This window comes from Rhineura floridana, chromosome 9 (assembly GCF_030035675.1).
Source record: "Rhineura floridana isolate rRhiFlo1 chromosome 9, rRhiFlo1.hap2, whole genome shotgun sequence".
Lineage (NCBI taxonomy): Eukaryota > Metazoa > Chordata > Lepidosauria > Squamata > Rhineuridae > Rhineura > Rhineura floridana.
Window position 1 is genome coordinate 45,250,457 of NC_084488.1, and position 22,169 is coordinate 45,272,625.

Consider the following 22,169-nt stretch of genomic DNA (forward strand, 5'->3'; position numbering starts at 1 on the left):
TAAACAGTTGCAAAACAGCTTAAAGTGGCATGATTCCAAATTTTGGGTTGGGTGAATGAAGTTTATTTATGTTTATTTATTTATTATTTGATTTATATCCCACCCTTCCTCCCAGTAGGAGCCCAGGGTGGCAAACAAAAGCACTAAAAACACTTTAAAAATCATAAAAACAGACTTTAAAATATATTAAAACAAAACATTTTTAAAAAACATTTTTAAAAGCTTTAAAACATTTTTTTAAAGAAAAGGTTTAAAAACATATTAAAAAGCAATTCCAACACAGACACAGACTGGGATAAGGTCTCAACTCAAAAGGCTTGTTAAAAGAACAAGTTCCTTATTGCTTGAGGGTACAGTTTTCCCTGGTTGAGTAAGCCCCATTGAATATATTGGGACTTGCTTCTGAGTAAACAAACATAAGATTGCACTATAAATATCTTTACAGGTTGTGTAAATAATGAACATATTTGATAGTCAGGCTTATATAAATATTTTGTCATACTGTGTTCCGATAAGTATCTGATTTCACTCTATGGTTGTAGAATACTTCCTCTACATTTTAAGTATGCCTTGGAGTGGTCATGGTTCTCCATTGTTTCATCCTGAGGGGCAGATAGGCTGAGAGATGGTGAGTAGCCCATGGTCACCCACTACAGTTTATAGCTCATTTCCATTTTGAAAAATTAATTAAAACAATTTACATGCAGGCAAAATTTATTAAGTGGATTCACACAATATGTTTAGAGCACATCCAACTCGCATTTAAAGTGCACAACTTCCCCTAAAGAATCCTGGAAAGTGTCGTTTCCCCCTCATAGTTATAGTTCTCACCACTCTTAACAAACTGCAGTTCCCATGATTCTGTGGTGGGATTCATGTGCTTCAAATGGGTGTTGAATGTGCTTTAAATGAATTGTGTGGATCTGCCCTAGGTATGATGTGCATTCAAGAGTGAATTGAAAAGAACAATTTTAAAAGATACTTCTTACTCTTACTCAATTCTCAGACCTCTTTCTGAAGTGAAGGGTCAAATCTGTAAAGATGTGTGGAGCAGCCACGTTAAAAGATATGGGCAGGGCATTCCAGGCAGGGGGTTGCCAACCCTGCTTGGAGATGGATGTCTTTGAGGATCCCTAGTCAAGGTTTACCAACAGCACAATCCAAACTATATCTACTCAGAAGTCAGTCCTGTTGAGTTCTATGGGGCTTAATCCCTTAGTAAGTGTGTTTAGAATTGTAGCCTTCAGGAGCATCCATCTTTACTCCTCAATGCTCCCATCTAACATCTCCACAACACTAGGCTCCTTTGTCCCTACAGTGGCCTTCTGGTGACTGGCCTGGCCTGAAGGCACTTAAACCCTTCTTGCTAAAAGCAAGTAGGCTAGATTAAATGTTCCCTACCCAGGCTCCATCTTTTAGCTAAGATTTCTATTTTAATTTCCAATCAGATTTTTTTTAATTGTATGCTCCAAGCAACTGTGATTGATGCTTAATGTATCATGCTTAATGACATCACTTGGGCCTGTCCCATGACATCACTCGGGCCTGCCCCTCAAATCTCAGGTTTTGGGATGCTTCTGACCTGGCAACCCTAAAGAAGATAGATGTCTTCAGTCTCTGGTTGAGCACTGGCTCAGCTGCTCATGGGTGAAGTTTCCCAGTACTCTGCAGCAAGACTGAGGCTGCATGAGTGCACTACAGGAGTAAATCTGCAGCTCCTGCACCATTCATTTCATTTCATTCATTTATTTCATTTTTAAACCGCCCATAGCGAATAGCTCTCTGGGCGGTGAACAAAACAAGATTAAAATACAATATTACAATAAAATTACAATAAAATCAGCAACAAGTAAAACGAAAAAAAAAATTAAATGAAACCATCCTGGTAAGTGGCAGACACTGCTGTCAGGAGGGTGACTGAGGCACCAGTCCACTGTGCTAGCTGCTCCTAGTATGAAGTTTATATGTAATGGTTGTCTTTTTCAAGTCAGTTATTTAACCTAAGAGTTTTACAGGGTATTGTCTTATGGCTGGTTCACACATGCAAGCTGTGCATCTATTTTGTCCATGTGATACCTTCTGTGTAGGTTGCATGCAAAAACCTCAGGGAGACCCTGGCTGTACACTAACACAGTCTGCAGTAATTGGCAGCCATTTTGTAGCCACTGGAAACAGTCCATCATGATTGCAGAAGTGGCTGCTGTGGGGAGTCTTCATATACAGCAGATGTTTCTAAACTACATACAGCCCCAGCAAACATGGCCAATGGCCAGGGATGATGGGAGCTGCAGTTGAGCAACATCTGGATGATCAAAGGTTCCCGACAGCTGATGTACAGGTTTGCTGAAATTTCTCAACTTTCTCCATAAAACAGTGGGTTGGATCCATATTTACTCATCTCCAAACATGACTGAGACTGGATCCAACCAAATAAGTTGCTGGTTTGCATGTTCAAGTCAAGCTGAAAAGAGGCTAATGTGGGGTCTCATTAGAGAATTCCCACTTGCTATGATAGTAAAGCAGTTTGTCAACATTTCCTTCATGGAGGTTTTGCATTACAAGCTTACAAGCAGCTCCATTGTGCCATTTTTTTTTAAAGTACACACCAAAAATGTACTTTCAGATTATTCACTACCATCCTTCCTCAAGAGTTCATTTTTAATTTCTGGGTTTTTGGTTTTTCATTCAGTTTTTTTATCTATTCTTATCTCATGAACCTATGCGGCTGATTCTGAAGCTCCAGGGGAAGTGACAGACTGAGCCTAAAGCAGCTTATCTCAGCAGGTGGGGGTTTATATTGGCTGCAATTTCCAAGTCATGCTGGGCCATTTCAGAGTATTGAAGTTAGAAGGCTGTCAGGACTAACAAATTAATAATAAATGGGGGGGTAATATACATTGACACAGTTGTGGAGACTCAAAGAAAGGACTATGATTTGGTCTGCATGGATGCCACTTTCTGTGTCTATTGAGGCTGCATTTACAATCTGTTCTACCAAAGTTAATATTAGGGCTATCCCCCAGCTGAAGAAAGCTTATGTATTACTCAAGTAAACTGTTGTCAATTAGGCTATCAATTCTATTCACATACATTTGAATTTGGGTAAAAACAATATTTCTGATCTATGAAGCATATTAATAAGAGTTAAAAGTAGTTGTGTTGACACAAGAAATAGATAGACAGACAGTCAAACGAACAAATAAATAAAAATTGGGGCAAATTTTTTATAAGGCCAAATAATGTGTGCCTCTTTTAAGATGGTGCTTGCTGTCTGATTTTTTAAATAAATTCTTCTTTAAAATAATATTTTTTAAAAGAAATCTGCTGCCCAAGTATCAACTAATTACCAATTAAACATTATAGTCCTAGTAAAGATAAGAGGGTTTATTTAAAGTCAAATTTAGGTCTGTGGCAGCTGCAAATTACCAGTCCATATTGACTTCCAGATGTGCTGCCACAGGCTAAGGCAGTCATATGATTGCTGCTGGCAAAGAAGAAAAGAGAGCCCAAGTGGTTCTTTGTAGTGTATTGGCCCTCCAGGCTTGCCATACCAGGAACTGCTGAGTCAGCCCCAGGCTGTGGCAATTTCAGTTCCAGGCCTGCCTTATAAGCAGCACCATGCTGTGGGCCTTGTTCTCTGTATATAATTAGTTATAGTAAAATTATTGTTATTGTTAGATCCTCTGTGTGGCCTCTTCCTTCATGATACTTTTCACTGGCGATGAGGGTGGGATCTACTGAGGCACACAGAGTGTTTTCTTCATGCATTAGAGGCTGAAAAGGAGAGAACATTTGCGACCCAGGGGTGAAATAAGACGCAGACACAATATGATGGGTTAAATAACGGGCCACTTTATTAAACCAAATTCATATTATGACAATGAACCTGCAAAGGGGAACATAAGTGCGGGATTCAACTGGTGAGTCAGGCAAAGCCTGCTTGCAGCTATTCGGGCGACCCAAACCCCTGTCGGGCAAAGGGGTGCAATTTGTCAATTGTGTGTAGGGAGGCCAACATGCGTCACCGCTCCCCGGTGCCGTGAAACTCTGGGTGGATGAGACCTGTTGGCCCCAAAGGCGACCCGTATCCTGCCCTCAGGCCGTAAAACCCGGAGCTGCAGGCCTCCGGAACCGCCTATCACTTCCAAAGGTGCCTAAAGGTGTCACCTAGCTGCCCTTCACCTTCAACCTTTCCCGCACTTCCTCGCCACAGAAAGGGGACAAACCTCTGTTTAGTCACCCTTTACCCCACACTCCGACAAGATGTCCTTCAAGCCCCTCTGCAGGTCTTCTAAAAGGATCTCATTACCTACATCGGTCATATGAACGCCATCTGACCGATATAGCTCAACCTTACTGCGCCTTATCTCTGGATGGTGAATGACAAAACCACCAGAGTCCAATAGAGCGAGACGGAGCTGCCTATTTTTTACGGGTCCTATTTATCCCACAAGGGTCACCCATATAATTCCAGTGCCTACGGGGTAAAATATCGGACCAAATCAAATGTACCCCCGGCCACCTCTGTTTGATGGCCCGGAAGTCAGCACACGCCTGCTCAATAAGGGCTCTGCCCTTCAACATACCAAGGTCATTCCCCCCCAGGTGAATGACCAAAAATTGTGGCTCGTCCCGGACCACTGCCGATTGGAAAAGAGCTGGAAGGAGCCCGTCCCAACGCATCCCACGGCGGCCCAACCATTGCACATTAGCCCACTGGCTAAGCCCCAGCTGTGTGCCAAAACGTGACTTCGCCGCCCTGCGGCCTGCCCAAAAGACCATACTATGGCCCTTCCAGCGGCCTGTCAAAACAAACAATGGAAACTCATAACAGTGACAGAAACAAGTCACAAACTGGTTTTTGGAACCCCTTGAAAAGGCCGAACATAAGACCTATAGGCTGTGGAACGCCATCTGCCCAGGGACTGTAACTGGCCTTGGGAAAAACCCAAGCAGGCAGCCGTGGACGCTGCGCCAATACGAAAAGAATGTGTCCCAAACATGTTGGGATTGAGGCCCATATGCCCCAGGGCTAACCTAGTAACTGCCCAAAACTGAAATCTAGAGAGGGGGAGGCCATCCTTGTGCACAAATAAATATCCTGGCTGTTGGCCACGGACTATTAAGAACTTAGCCAATGCTGTTACAGGGCAAATTGCGTGCCGCTGTGAGGGGGAAAGAACCACCATACGTCCCCTCTTCCGCTGATCAGTCTTTGACCAGCGCAGCTGGAGGGTAGCCTGTCCCTCCCTCCAACTAAAATCAGAAAGCAAAAGGGCACGGGAGGATAGGTCAGTCCTGGACCCCGCCAGCACCTCGCTGATCCGAAAAGCTCCGAAGAACAGCATAAGTGCGGCCGCATGAAAAAGCAGGGCCTCGAAAGGGGATGAACATAAACGTTCAAATTGGGGCAACAGCCCTAGCAAAAGTTCTGGGTGAATAGGGGAGCGAGGATCAGAAGTGGTGGGGTGTTCCCTTGCCCAGCCTTCCAACATCTTATGAAGTCGGAAGTCATCAGAAAAGTCCCGCAAACCTCGAGACTTGGCCAAAAAGGATAGACCCGAGATCTTACCTCGAATAGTCTTAACAGCCAGGCCCTTCCTCCTGCCTTCCACGCAAAATTCTATGAGGTGTTCAACCAGGATGGGCCATTGCTGAACGTAACCCCTCTCTACCCTGAAAGCAAATAGCTCCCTACCTGCTCTCTGGTAGCTGGCCATAGTACTGGGCGCAATGGACAGGCTTATCGCTCTCTCCGACTCAAGCTGCCAATCTCCCATAGATCTGGCGGGACCACGTCCGGCTGAGCCTTGGCCCACGGCGCCAGGTGGCGAAACCTCTCCATCTGGTTCCGTGACAGAGCATCAGCAATACTGTTATCAATACCCGGTACGTGGCGCGCCAGGAACAGAATGTTGAAGTGGAGACATTGTAAAACAAAGGCGCGCACTAGGTGCATAACTCTGGGGTTTTTTGATGACAAGGAGTTAATAACGTGCACCGTGGACAGATTGTCACACCAGAAGTGGACTGTGGAGTCACGTAGCCTGTCCGGCCAAAGATGCGCTGCCGCCATGATGGGAAAAATTTCCAGGAGAGTTAAGTCCCTAGTCCAGCCCTCCTGCACCCAGGTCTGTGGCCAGCTGCCATGGCTCCAAGAGTCGTTAAGGATGACACCGAAACCAAATGCCCCCGAGGCGTCAGAGTGCACCTGGAGTTCAGCCTCAAGGAGGCGGTCCCGCCTCCAAAAAGAAATCCCATTGAAGTCCTGTAAGAACTTAGCCCAGACTGACAGATCGTCTTTTAGCACACCTGAGAGCCTAATGTGATGATGAGGGCGTGACAAACCTGACATGGCGTCATATATTCGTCTAAGGAAAGCCCGCCCTGGCGCCACTACCCTGAAGGCAAAGTTCAATGAACCCGCCAGCTCCTGGAGGGTGCGCAGTGTTACACTCCTGGAAGTCCGAACGTGTGATAACTTTTCACGTAGCAGCTGTAATTTAGCCGGTGGGAGCCTACAGGCCTGGGTTAATGTATCTATCTCGATCCCCAGGAATGTGATAATTTGGGCCAGACCCTCCGTTTTTTCCCCTGCCAGTAGGACTCCAAGGTCCCTTGACAGCTCCATAAATTGATCCATAAGGTCTTTGCATTCCCCCGTGTGTGCACGTCCAGCAAATAAAAAATCATCTAGATAGTGGACAATAGAACATGATCCAGACCGCCTCCTTGCCGCCCACTCCAGGAAAGAACTAAAAAGCTCAAATACTGCGCACAAGATCGAACAGCCCATGGGCAGTGCGCAATCCACGTAATAATGATCAGCAAAAGCAAAACCCAATAGATCAAAATCACCTGGATGGACGGGAAGGAGGCGGAATGCAGACTTTATATCACACTTCCCCATGAATGCGCCCACACCACACCTCCTAACCATGCTCACTGCACAGTCGAAAGAGGTGTAACGTACCGAACATAAGTGAGGTGGAATAGAGTCGTTGACCGAATGCCCATGCGGATAGGAGAGGTGATGGATGAGGCGGAACTCGCCCGACGTCTTTTTGGGCACAATACCCAGTGGAGAAACCCGAAGAGACGGGACAGGAGGGGACGTGAAGGGGCCCAAAACTCTGCCAGCTTCCCTTTCTTTGTTATTCTTGTCCAAAACAACCTGTTCCATGCCTAAGACCGACCTCAGGTTCCTAGACCGGAAGGCAGTCCGGGGCCCCAAATAAGGGATCCGAAAACCATTTGAAAAACCCTCTAAGAGGCAACGAGCTTCTTGAGCTAAAGGGTAACTACTCAATAAACGTTGTAAAACAGGTAATTTAATTGGGCTGGGGCCCTTTTCCCTGAGTTGCACCAGGGGGTCCTTGCCTCCGCTGCCCCTGGAAGTCTCTATTGCCTCCTCGGTAAGGTCGATTCCTAGGGCAGGCAGCGGGTGTGTGTTGGCCCCCACAGAGTGTACACTCATGCCTGTACCGGCAAGGGTTCCTACTACAGAAGCCACGGGAGCTAAACTCCCAGCAGAGCAGGCGTGGTTGAACCCCCTGCCCCGCTGGCCCGCGGGAAGGAACTTGTGTCAACTGCCTAGCCATGAGGTGGCCACTATCGGTCCTGTCTCCAGCCACCGACTTTGAATGAGACATGAACTGTAGCCACAGCTCCGCATCCTTCTTATCCCATGGCAAGGAGGCATCATATGCCACTCTCATATGAAAAGCCTCATCGTAAGAGAGCCACGCCAACCCCATGAACTCTGTATATGCCCTATATATAATGTCCAGGTATTTAATCAGGACCAAACTACGCTGCGGCTGTTTTTGTAGGATCACTCCTATATATGTAAGGTAGGCAGGGAGCCAGTTAGCCCAAGTGCGCTCAATCCGGCGCCTCTTGGGCCGCTCTACCTCCCTCTCTTCACCTTTTTCCCTGTCTCTCTTAATTGGCTCTCTGTATAATAGGGAAAACAGATCAATGTACTCCCCGTTCCAGATTTTATCCTTTGTTGCTGGGAGCAAATGAAAACCCAGAGGGGCAGAAGTCTCCCCGAAAGGGATGGCGCCCTCTTTAATATGCCCAAGTGGGTCGCCAACGCCTTGAGGGACCACGGACACATCTGAAGAGACCGTGGGTTGAGGGGAGATGGTTGTTTCAACCCCAGCTCTGGCCCGAGAAGATGCCCAGACCTGTTCACAAGCCTCTAATGAAGAGGGGGGTAGTGACTGTGTGTCACCTGTCTGGACAGCCAGAAGAGCAGCCTGGGTGTCAGTCTCCATGTTATGTGGAGGAGAGAAAGGCCAAACCTGGCCGGGCCCCCAATATGGGTACCCCCATGGGGGCCAGCCCCACGCAGGGGCCATTCCTGGGGAGCCCGCCACCTCGTACTCACCCGCTTTTCCAGCCGACACCACCTCCATAGTTGGCTGCTCGGCAGTAGTAGCGCCCCGGTCTTGTATGGAAGCTTCTCTTATAGACCCGCTGGGACCCGCCTCAAGGGCATCCAGACGAGCTAGAATTAATTCCAAAATTGATTGGTTAGGAATTGATGAAGGCAATCCCGTAGCCAGGTTGGACTGACTGACCATGGATGAGGCTTGGACTGCACTGGATGCCTTATTAGCCTGCCCCCTAGTGCGTTTCGCCTGGGGCATACTTATCATAGCGGCAGCCTGTTGTTCCGGCTGATACTGACGTGAGGAAGAACCCTCCAGGGCTGCAAGCCTGGCCAGTATAGCAGTCCATGGTGGCTCACTCACTCCCACCCCCGAAACCCCCTGAGGGGGGCCCAGTATTTTTTTAGGGGCCTTCCCTTTTCCTTTAGGCCCACCTTGACCCTTTTTAGGCACCATGGTCAGAGGAAGGTGAAAGACCTCAGATTCCCCCCAAAATAATTATTTCTGTATTATTATTATTATTATTATTATTAGTATTAGTAGTAGTAGTAGTAGTAGTATTAATATTTTATGGAATAGATATGTGTGTGTAAGTGTAACCAGAGGCTGTCCTACTGTGTGCCCACTCCCTGATGGCTAAAGCCTCAGAAAAAAGGGGGGGTTGTATCCACCCTTTCCCACTCAAAAGCCCTAGTGCTGAGGCTGTGAAGGAAGAGAGCGGGGGGGGCGAACTGTCAAGCCGCCAAGTTGCAGGCAGCCGTCAAGAGGCCGTTATCACAGCCGCTCAAAAACGTTTCCCCCGCCGCAAGACCGCTATGGAAAAAGGGGGGGGCGATCTGCCACGCCGCAAAGCTGCGTTGAGCCGCAAGACAGCTGGTATTGTGACCACTCAAAATGCTTCCCCAGCCACCTCCGAAACCGTAAGGTAAAAGGGGGGGCGAGCTGTCAAAAACGCCCAGCGAAGGCAAGCTGCTGATCAGCTGGCTCTGAGGCCGCTCAAACGCCTCCCAGCCGCCCCCGAGATCGTAAGGGAAAGGCGGGGGGTGAGCTGTCAAAAACAAGCCTAGGCAAGCCGACAATCAGCTGGTACTACGGCCGCTCAAATGCCTCCCCACCGCCTCCGAGATCGTAAGGGAAGGGGGGGGTGAGCTGTCAAAAAACAAGCCGAGGCAAGCCGCCAAGCAGCTGGTATTTGATGTCACCGCCGTTTAAGGCCGAAGCTCCGGCGGTTTGATGCTCTTCAAAATGGCGATGTCTCCTCCATCTCCCGCTCCCTGAAATGGCGCCGCAGGCCACTCCAGAAGCGCAGGTACTCTGTTGCCACAATTAAGAAGAGGGAGAGGGGGCGGATGGCACGAGCCTAAATAAGCTCATATGCCCCGCCCCCTCTAGGAGCGTGCCGTGACTGCGTCACCCCAGCCGGCACGCTTGCCCTCTCCATGCATGGAGGCTCAGGCTTCACCCGGGCCGCAAACATGCCCCGCAACCGGTAAGTCCCGGGTGCGAAGCGGGGTTCTCCTTAGATTGGATTAGGACATCAGCTTGGGCCTTGTGGAAACCACTGCAAAGCACTCCAGGCCAGTGTGTATCTTGTGGAATATGGCCACCCAAGGGCATCTTGAAGAATTTAACCCTGCATGTCCCAGCAAGTGGGAAAGTTATGCAGCCAAGCTGGAATTTTACTTGGCAGCAAATGGCATTATAGAGTCAGAGAAGAAGAGTGCTGTGTTACTCAGTGCCTGTGGGCTGGACACTTTTGAGTTAGCCCAGGCCCTCCTAGCACCAGCAAAACTTGCTAATACATCTTATGAGGATATCCTGAATGATTTACAAGGACATTTCTCTCCAAAACTGTCTGAAATAGCACTGTTAGGACAAATCAGGGTTCCTTGCCACTTTAAATTTCTCAACAGCACAATGTAATTCTTTCTACAAACAAAATCAGGGCCCAACAGAGAGTGTGTCACTGTATGTTGCTGAACTTAGATGCATGGCGAAACACTGCAATTTCCCAAACCTTGAGGAGATGCTGCATGATCGCCTGGTCTGTAGGTTGCATGATGAGGACCTGCAAAAGCTTCTGTTTGCAAAAGGACAGCTCTCATTCAAGACTGCATTAGAGGAAGCTGTGCCTACAGATGCAGCAGCAGCAAGCACCCGAGAAGCGTGCTTGGCAAGAAACTAACCCTGTTCAGAAACCTAGCTGGCTAAAAATTCAAATCAACAACTTCTAGAGATCCACAGGCTGCAGTGCAAATGCTCATCAACCAAAGTAGGTGCTGCAGGACCTCCAAGATCCAGACAAGTTTCTCCAGTGAAATGTAAGAGCTGTGGTGGATCCCATGAACGATGTGCCTGCCATTTCAGAGGTGCACAGTGTTGCTATTGTCAAAAAATTGGGCATATTGAGCGAGTATGCCAAGCCAAAGCGTAAGCAGCCATTCCCAGAAGTGAGGTGGAAGGGAAAATACCATCAAGGACACAAAGCAGTACCACACACAGTGTACAGAAGTTTTCAACATATGACAACGCAGAGGATGTGATTAATCACATCAAGCCAGGGTTGCAGTACTCTGCCAATGTGAGGAAGGTGAAGGTGACAGTCACCATCCAGGGCACTCCATGCACCATGGAAGTTGATTCAGGCTCAGGTTATACTATCACCTCATCGGAAATCTACCAGCAAATATTTCCTCGTGGGGCCCCACAAATGTCCCTTTCCACTCCAAACTTACTGATTACCAGGAAAATCAGGTTCCAATAAAGGATGTCTGTGAAGTTGAGGTGCATTATCAAACTTTCCATGGAACTTTACAGTTATTAGCTGCTCAAGGGCATCGCACCAGTCTCCTTGGTTTAGACTGGTTTGAGCCATTGGGCATTGCTCATGGGGGTCCACCAGATTGGGGAATCATGGGATAGCATCCTAAATGATTTCAAAGCTGTTTTTGATAAAGGTCTTGGGAAATATAAGGGGCCCCTATTTAGTTGTTCTTGGATCCTACTGTGGCCCCCATCCGTATGAAACCCTGTCATGTTCCGTTTGGACTGCGAGCAAAGATTGATGCTGAACTTGATCACCTCATAGAGCAATGCATCTTGGAGCCAGTGACACACCCAACATGGGAGACACCCATTGTCACCTCATTGAAGGCCAATGGTGACATCTGCATTTGTGGTGACTACAAGTGCACTATCAATAAAGCCCTGCATCAGCATCCATATCCAATCCCAGTGGTGAATCATCTTTTGGTATCACTTTCACAAGGAAAGGTTTTTGCAAAGTTTGACCAGGCCCAGGCCTATCAGCAACTGTCTGTGTATGATGCTACTGCTGATACTCAGACTATCCACCACTCATTGTGGAGCATTCAGAGTAAAACGCCTCCAGTTTGGTGTTTCTGTGGCCCCTGGAATTTTTCAGAGCTTAATGGAGGACATTCTCAAAGGAGTACCTGGTGTCGTACCATATTTTGATGATGTCTTGGAGGCTGGGCCTGGCAACCAAGAGGTCTTCTGTATCTTTAAAAGTTGTGCAGGGGGAAGGGAGAATTCCACCTTGTGGTTTTTCCCATCACAGTGTTGCAAGAACACCTGCACTTGGCTGACTTTCTCTTCTCCTAAAGATACAGAATCAGTCTCAGGCTCAACCTGGCAACCCTAATTGAAACAAATTGTAGAAGGTGACTGGGACTGACGCTTTGCAAGTTTTCTCTTGACACAACACATCACACCTTGTGCCACAACTGGAAGGAGCCCAGCCGAGCTATTAATGAACAAATGACTAATGACTCTGCTTGATCAGTTGCATCCTGACTTGACCGAGGACTGACCAATGAAGTCCATTGTAGTTCAAGAACCTGCACGGGTGTTCACCCCAGGTAACTCTGTGCATGTCAGGAACTACGGTGCTGGTGAAATGTGGATTTCTGCCACTGTGACCCAAGCCACGGGCCCATTGTTCTACAGGGCTCAAACACCAGATGGCCATGTGTTACATCGACATGTGGACCAGATGAGAGGATGAAGCCCACCTCCATCAGTTCTCTCTGAGGATACTGGAAATACTCAAGCGGAAAGAGAAAATGAGCCAGTGACTGCTCCTGATGCTGGACAAGAGCAGTTGCACCTGGACCCTGAAGTGGACCAGCATCAGCCAGAGCCAAATGGAGAACTAGGGGATACACTATCAACTTCAATGCAAAATTGTTGTTGATTGACCTGCATCAGGTCTTGTTCCAAGTATCTTCAGGACTATGAGATCTAGGGGGAGGGGTGTAGTGTATTGGCTCTCCAGGCTTGCCATACCAGGTACTGCTGAGTCAGCCCCAGGCTGTGGCAGTTTCAGTTCCAGGCCTGTCTTACAACCTGCACCATGCTGTGGGCCTTGTTCTCTGTATATAATTAGTTATAGTAAAGTTCTTGTTATTGTTTAGATCCTCTGTATGGCCTCTTCCTTCATGATACTTTTTATCCTTGCTGCCCACTGTCTCACTCCCACAAATGGTGCTCAGTCCTTAACCCCACACAGTGCTTTCACCCAATTGTCAGACTGTTCTAAACGACTCCTCTGTTACACAGGAAGCATGATCTACATGTGCCTTTGTCAGTAGTTCTACCCTCAGAGGAAGGGGCAACCCAAACCTTTTAGAGAAAAACACTTCCTGGCTACAAAACTGAGGCACCAGACTGAAAATAATAAACTATCCCTCAATCGTGTTCTGAAAGCAGTGAGGGCCGAAGCTTCCACAGCTATCTGGGGAGCGTATTCTGATGGTTTGAATCTTTCATCTGATCTCTACAAATCTAAAAACTAGGTCATCAGCTCAAGGCATTGAGAGTCTAGGGATAGAACCTGATCTTTATGTCACTTGCATTTATCATACATCACTTTATATTAGCAGGCATATGCATATGCCTTTATATACAGATACAGTTGTCCAGAGACTGTAGAGCTGGAGGCACCACAACCTGGTCTCTGCCATTCTCCAGGAGATAAAAGCTCTTGGGAGGCTGCTTCTCCTTTCTTCCAGGAAGAACATCATGGCATGGTAAAGAAAGGCCAGCCTGGTCCCATTCACTGGAGAAAGAGCAGTTGTAGAAAGGTTGCTTCCTCCTCCTTGCCAGAAAGAACACTCCACAAATGCAGAAACAAAAGGAAAAGAAACTCTGTCTCTATCCATCAGTAGAAGGAAAAAGAGCCTCTAATGACTATTCAAGCAAGGACACCTGCAAAGGAACACCAGCAAAGGAAGATGGATATAAGTGACTTCTTACTACTCACCACTTTGTTCTGGCCTTGAAAAACTTTATCTGTCTCATCTACTGGCCTCATCTACCTTTTCCCTCCATTCCCCTTCCCTTGTGTGTCTTGTCTTTTTCATTTGTAAGTCTGGATGGTAGCACACACACACTGGTTTCTTGTTAAAATTCATGCTTTGAGAAACCAAAATACTGTCTGTCTGTTGGAGGTTGCTGTATGTAGATCTATACATGTGCACAACAGAGCAATCCTTATGAAGGTCTTGGAGATGTGGAGTGGCAGATTTTGTGCTGGATCCAAGTCCAAACAGCTGGAGGTGTTTTTTCCTTATATTTTAGTTCCTCCATTTCCAGGCTGGCATAAGACTTTGGATATAGCATGGTAGAGGGGATCCTCACACCTGAGGAACGAATGTGCCCCCCCATGGCTTCTGTATCTGTATCTTTCCAGGCCACCTCCCTCACCAATCCTACATCATACTTTCCTTGAGTACTTTTGGAGTAGGGTTGGTGTGTGGACTATGTCCTTGAACTTTGATAATGCCTCTTGCATGCCTGGGTGGAGGATAGACAGCTTTGTGTGTGTGTGTAGAAACTCCTGGTTTTGCATGGTTGAACTATACCCTACTGTACAAAGGAAAGAGTCACATTATCCACTTTTAACACCCATCCACCACCGGTGCATGATCCTCAGGAAGTTTGCAATGAAAAAATATTGACATTGGCTGAAAAAAGTTCCCCACCTTTGATTTAGATGCACTGAAATCCCCCATTTGGGGGCCTTTCCTCTGTCCACCACCAGTGGGGGGACTGCTGACAGTAGTATCCTGGTCATTTGGACAGAGCCCTGGTCTCCACTGTAGTGGAGCCATCTCCCACCAATTACACTCCTCTCTGCAGACAGAAGTGGGTATTTGCCATCCTAATCCCTTAACCCTGAAAGCAGATCCTCTCTCTTTCATCATGACTTAAACTGCTTAGACAAGATATTGGAGAACCCTGCAGATCAGCATACATTCTTCTTCCTCTGCACACAGTAAGACTAAATGGGATGTAGGCCTTAGGTGTTCCATATATCAGGAAAATGTTAGCACTCATTGGCATTTTGAGAGATCAACATTTTACATATCAGTGCTTTCTTTTCGTTATTCACATTTTTCACGAGGGGGGTGAGAATGAAGAAAAGACTGTTTTGCAGATTGTCCAGCTATATTGAATATATATATATATATATATATATATATTTGTATGTCTAGCAATACATATTTATATATAGGTATATTATATACAGATAGATGTATGAAAATGCTCAAACTGCTTCTACTTATAGACTCTGTCCCCTGCAGCATGATTCTTGATTGCATTTGTGCCAACGTAGCTCCATTGACTTCAAGTCTGGAAAGATTTATTTGCCTGCTTTTTCTGTGAATGAGAACTGCATAATGAGACCTCAAAGTAGAGCTTTGATAATATATGTGAATGCATAATTGCCCTGAAATAACTATCCTAGCATTGCAAAATACTGCTCACTCAAGTACTTTCTTAAAATGGGGGTAAAATATATATCAGTTTAAAAAAGAAATCTACCATTAATCATTATTGAAAAAAGATTGTTGTGTAGGCATTTGCATAGATCAATAAATTACTTGTGGCAATTCTGAAAGGGAGAAAAAACAACAACAGTCATAACACCATTTTTGAAGTCATAGAGTTATGGGGGGCAAAAGGTCCTCAAGATCATCAAATTTTTACCTCTAATTAGAAAAAAGGAATCAGATTAAGCTATGCAACGTGAAGGCCAGAAGCCATGTCGGTCCTTCAAAACCCTTTCCCCACCCCCAGCCTATACACAGCCCCAAAGGGCAGCCATGAGGCAATAACTGCTCTTCCATAGGGAAAAAAAGGGGGGAATGCTTTTCTTGGGAAAATGATGCTGTGGGAAATTGTCTATCCCCATATCATGTCTGGCATTATAGGGGGACATTGTGGGACACTTTCAGAGGTTTGGAGCATCAGGAGGGTCAACTGCTATGTCTGATGCACCCCACACTCTATGGACCATCCTTGCCTTTTATCCATGGCTGCATGAGCCACCCAGGAACTCGGCCATAACCCCTTCTAACAGGCACCAGCCTGCTTGAAAGTGTAAAAGCCAGAGTGGACCAACCGATACTGCCCCCCCAACAGTGAATGAGGTTCTTGAGGAAACCTTAAGCACAGATTCCTTTCTTGTTCTATTCTTCCTCTTGCCCAGTCTCTTACTAGAAACTGGCCAGGTCTGCTCACTTACGTGTCTACTGAAAAGTAAGTCTGATTTTGTTCAGCAGGCCTTACTTCCTGGTTGTTTGCTTTTTTGTTTATTTTTAGAACTCCAGCCATTAGAGCAATTCTGGGAATGTGCATAAATAAAACTAAAGATTTCCTTTCTACCTAACTTAGATAATTGTTGCTTCAATAGCAGCTAGTCAGGCTCAAATATCTAGCCAAGCTTCTTTTTATTTCTTTTTCTTTTCTTTTTTTGCCTGCTTCATAGTTTTCCTACCCTTTCTCCTACTCTTTTCTTCTCTGGCTCTGGCTGGTGCCCCTTCACTTTTTCCAAGGCTTCAAAATGCACTAAAGCTCTTGGGACTCTCTGCATCCAATGAAATAGCAGGGGGGTACTTTGCTGGCAGTCTGGCCACCTTCCCCTTACACCTTGGGAAAGGCCAATGTCTTTTTAGGTCCCATCTCTACACAAACACCCAAGCTGTCTGTTCTCTAAGAGTTGTAGATTTAAGGTGGAGTATACCTCAAGGCCAACTGGCAGGACCTTGAATGTTTGGGCCCAACAGACTAGCCTGAGACCTGTGGGTAGCTGCTTGATGTAGCTGCCACAGTTCTCTTCCGAACTCCCTGGAGTGGATATCCCCCAAGGGCCAAGTGTTTTCAGACCTAAATGCTCCACCATGATGTGTGGCTGACACCCAGGACTTTTGAAGACAGTATCCTCTTCACTTCCCTGGCCTGCAAGGCCCACCCCACCCTAGGCCAACTGCCTTCCCAATATCAGTCTCACACAAGGGCATCACTCCAAAACCTGGTCATGTGACTAAGGATGTGTCAAAAACAGGCATTCACACCAAATTCTGAAAGCTAGGGATGGGAGGATCTGTCAGTTTTGGTTCTCTCTGTTTCTCATTTTTCCAGTCCTAAATTCAGTTCTCCGCATTTCTGCAGCAATCTGTGTTGTTGTTTTAAAAAATCCTCCTGAAAAGTCTTCAGCATCTTAGTGTGAATTTCTCTTAATAAACTTTTTTGTATGCAGTTTTGGTGAATGTTCACATTTTTGCAAGCAAGTTCTCTTAATACAGTGCATTTTTGTATGTTATTTTCACAAGTATCTTCATTGTTATGCACACTTTCCCCTAATATATGCATTCAGATAAGTGTGAAGTTCAAAGGATGGCTGTGTTTCAGTTTTCATATTGTTTCGGAAAGTGCAAATTTGATATAATCAGCAGACCCAGTGCCTGCAGGAAGAAGGAGAACATTGCCACTCAGGGAAGGAGAGCCTGCTGTTGCTGCTGCTGTTGGAACACCACCTCCACCACCCTTCCCAGTGGTACTGCTGCCTGGCAGACGTGCCTCCTGCAGGACCAGGTCCCAGGTACCCAGCCAGCTGTGACTAATTTCCATCACCTGTCCCTCTTTGGAGGGATACATAAGCCGGCTGGCTGAGGTGGCCTGGGAGACCCAGTGCCTGCAGGAAGAAGGAGAACATTGCCACCCAGGGAAGGAGAGCCTGCTGTTGCTGCTGCTGTTGCTGCTGCTGTTGGAACACCACCTCCACCACCCTTCCCAGTGGGACTGCTGCCTGGCAGATGTGCCTCCTGCAGGACCAGGTCTGAGGTACCCAGCCAGCTGTGACTAATTTCCATCACCTGTCCCTCTTTGGAGGGATACATAAGCCGGCTGGCTGAGGTGGCCTGGGAGACCCAGTGCCTGCAGGAAGAAGGAGAACATCGCCACCCAGGGAAGGAGAGCCTGCTGTTGCTGCTGCTGTTGGAACACCACCTCCACCACCCTTCCTAGTGGGACTGCTGCCTGGCAGATGTGCCTCCTGCAGGACCAGGTCCCAGGTACCCAGCCAGCTGTGACTAATTTCCATCACCTGTCCCTCTTTGGGGGGATACATAAGCTGGCTGGCTGAGGTGGCCTGGGAGACCCAGTGCCTGCAGGAAGAAGGAGAACATCGCCACCTAGGGAAGGAGAGCCTGCTGTTGCTGCTGCTGTTGGAACACCACCTCCACCACCCTTCCCAGTGGGACTGCTGCCTGGCAGACGTGCCTCCTGCAGGACCAGGTCCCAGGTACCCAGCCAGCTGTGACTAATTTCCATCACCTGTCCCTCTTTGGAGGGATACATAAGCCGGCTGGCTGAGGTGGCCTGGGAGACCCAGTGCCTGCAGGAAGAAGGAGAACATTGCCATCCAGGGAAGGAGAGCCTGCTGTTGCTGCTGCTGTTGGAACACCACCTCCACCACCCTTCCCAGTGGGACTGCTGCCTGGCAGATGTGCCTCCTGCAGGACCAGGTCCCAGGTACCCAGCCAGCTGTGACTAATTTCCATCACCTGTCCCTCTTTGGAGGGATACATAAGCCGGCTGGCTGAGGTGGTCTGGGAGACCCAGTGCCTGCAGGAAGAAGAACATCGCCACCCAGGGAAGGAGAGCCTGCTGTTGCTGCTGCTGTTGGAACACCACCTCCACCACCCTTCCCAGTGGGACTGCTGCCTGGCAGACGTGCCTCCTGCAGGACCAGGTCCCAGGTACCCAGCCAGCTGTGACTAATTTCCATCACCTGTCCCTCTTTGGAGGGATACATAAGCCGGCTGGCTGAGGTGGCCTGGGAGACCCAGTGCCTGCAGGAAGAAGGAGAACATCGCCACCTAGGGAAGGAGAGCCTGCTGTTGCTGCTGCTGTTGGAACACCACCTCCACCACCCTTCCCAGTGGGACTGCTGCCTGGCAGACGTGCCTCCTGCAGGACCAGGTCCCAGGTACCCAGCCAGCTGTGACTAATTTCCATCACCTGTCCCTCTTTGGAGGGATACATAAGCCGGCTGGCTGAGGTGGCCTGGGAGACCCAGTGCCTGCAGGAAGAAGGAGAACATCGCCACCCAGGGAAGGAGAGCCTGCTGTTGCTGCTGCTGTTGGAACACCACCTCCACCACCCTTCCCAGTGGGACTGCTGCCTGGCAGACGTGCCTCCTGCAGGACCAGGTCCCAGGTACCCAGCCAGCTGTGACTAATTTCCATCACCTGTCCCTCTTTGGAGGGATACATAAGCCGGCTGGCTGAGGTGGCCTGGGAGACCCAGTGCCTGCAGGAAGAAGGAGAACATTGCCACTCAGGGAAGGAGAGCCTGCTGTTGCTGCTGCTGTTGGAACACCACCTCCACCACCCTTCCCAGTGGGACTGCTGCCTGGCAGACGTGCCTCCTGCAGGACCAGGTCCCAGGTACCCAGCCAGCTGTGACTAATTTCCATCACCTGTCCCTCTTTGGAGGGATACATAAGCCGGCTGGCTGAGGTGGCCTGGGAGACCCAGTGCCTGCAGGAAGAAGGAGAACATCGCCACCCAGGGAAGGAGAGCCTGCTGTTGCTGCTGCTGTTGGAACACCACCTCCACCACCCTTCCCAGTGGGACTGCTGCCTGGCAGACGTGCCTCCTGCAGGACCAGGTCCCAGGTACCCAGCCAGCTGTGACTAATTTCCATCACCTGTCCCTCTTTGGAGGGATACATAAGCCGGCTGGCTGAGGTGGCCTGGGAGACCCAGTGCCTGCAGGAAGAAGGAGAACATCGCCACCCAGGGAAGGAGAGCCTGCTGTTGCTGCTGCTGTTGGAACACCACCTCCACCACCCTTCCCAGTGGGACTGCTGCCTGGCAGACGTGCCTCCTGCAGGACCAGGTCCCAGGTACCCAGCCAGCTGTGACTAATTTCCATCACCTGTCCCTCTTTGGAGGGATACATAAGCCGGCTGGCTGAGGTGGCCTGGGAGACCCAGTGCCTGCAGGAAGAAGGAGAACATTGCCACTCAGGGAAGGAGAGCCTGCTGTTGCTGCTGCTGTTGGAACACCACCTCCACCACCCTTCCCAGTGGGACTGCTGCCTGGCAGACGTGCCTCCTGCAGGACCAGGTCCCAGGTACCCAGCCAGCTGTGACTAATTTCCATCACCTGTCCCTCTTTGGAGGGATACATAAGCCGGCTGGCTGAGGTGGCCTGGGTTTTTGTGTTTTGTTTTGTTTTTTGTTTTTGTTTGTTTTTTCTTTTGGGTTCCAATGGTTTTAGCTATGGGTGAGTTTGGTTTTGTTTTATATTGTAGTTCTTGGGGTTTTATGTAGTTTGTATGTTGTATGTTGTATTTTACTTTATCTTGTATGCCGCCTAGAGTGGCCACTTGTGCGGCCAGATAGGCGGCCTAGAAATAAAATTTATTATTATTATTATTTAACTTCGAACTGAATCAGATTTCTTTTCCATCCTTTTTGAAGGCTAATCAACCTTTGCACAATGCTGCTTCATCTCCATTCACTGTATTCTGAGCAGAAGCCAAAGAGGACAAAGAGAGGATAGAGTGGGCTTAAATAGCCCTATGCTCCACCCCCATCCCAGCATTTGTATGGCATGCAGCTGCCCTCTCTCCCAAAATGGCTGCAAAATTTGCCCCCTTCAGGTCATGCGGCAGAGTAGGAATTGTGTCATATCATATGAAAATTAAAGTGACAGCGTTCTTGGAATTTCATGGTCACCATGAAAAGAAATGTAATTTCCTCTGTTGTTGTTTGCTGCAACATTTTTCTTTTAGCTTAGAAAAGGCTATGGTTCATATTAATGAAGCACACATTCAATAAAACAGCTTTTGTAGCTATCAAATACTTCATCTTCATTCCAGCATTTAATCATCCATAAAAGAAACTTGCTTCTTCATGTTCTCCATGCCCATGAATGTTATTCCTTAATTATAATCAAGTAGCTCAAATTATTATTTTCCCCCTGGATGAAACTGTTAATAGAGAGTGCATGTCTTATTCAAATGAAACTCCTGTGGTGGAGACTGGAGCTTCAAAATTTAAGGTATCATAGGTAATGGAATTAAATTAAAAAGAAAGGACTTGGAAGAATAGGAGCCTAAAAGATAGGTTCATATTCTCTATGTCTGTGCAACATCATAATTTATTATTGTATGAAGAAGATTTGGTTAAACAATAAGAATCTGTATTACCAAGCATTTTTCTGTTTAAGAAAATCATATGAAAATTCCATGTAATCGGGCTAAGAATGTATGGTCCATGTGGGTGTCATGTCTAATATAACTGAATTCATTATAACTACCAGCAGCTTGGGTCATTACACAGAAGCAGTAAGAAGAGAATTCAAAAGTAGCTCTCCATGAAGGAAACCTGCAAGACACCACTTCAAACATTATACTTCAGAATTGTTGAAAGATCATACATATGTTACTCATATACCTTGCCTTTGGTAATTCCAGGTAGTTTCTTATAGCCACACTCTGATTCATCTGAATTTCAACACAGATACAACTTTCATGTAGCAAAACCACATGGTCCATGCTTCTGAATTGTCATATGGGATAACTTGTCTGCCTATTTTGCTAGGTGTGTACTGCAAAATAGATACTGTGCGCTTGTGACAGCCAGATTAGATATAGGAAAATGTATGTAAAATGTCGGGATGAGTGAGTTAGGATCTGACAGATCTCTGGCTTAGCTGGGGCTGCAACAGTATAAGTCCCTCATCCTGACTCAGCCAGGGCCAGCTCAGCCAAGTCCAAAATTAGTCCCCCAAAAGGGGTGTTTTGGGGGCCTGGTGGGATGGGACAGGGGAGACTTACACCTAATCCAAACTTCTTTCAGCTCAGATGTGATCTGGTAACCTGGTGAAACTTACACCAGCAAAAATGGTGGTGTAAATCAAACTCTTATTTTAAAGGCTTGATTTCCTTCTGCCAGGCTTGGGCTGGCTTAGCCAACAGCACTCTTACTCTTGAACAGAGGTTGCAGAAGGGGTAACTTACACTGGCTTGAGCTGGTATAAATTCCACCATCTTCCTATAGTTAGGATTGTTCTGCCCCTTGAGCAGTGCATTTGCCTCTTCCACATACATATACTTTTAAGGAAAGCAGTTATCTCTGTAGGTTTTTCACAGCTGTGTGTGATGTTCCTATATTAATGTATATATGGTAAGTGTTGTTGTTTTAGAAGATACATGGTAAGTGGAGTGAAAGAGGAGGGGGAGTGAATGGGCAGTAGAATGCGAGATGATTGGCTGAGTGTATAAAAGGGCTGAATGTATAAAAGGAGGAGTGACAGTGATAGAACCAGATTGCTAGAGGTAGCCCACGATGTCCCATGTGCAGGACATCTGGGAATAAAAAAGACCAAGAGGAGATTGGCTGCACATTATTATTGGCCAAATATCTCCAAGGATGTAAAACAACATTGTC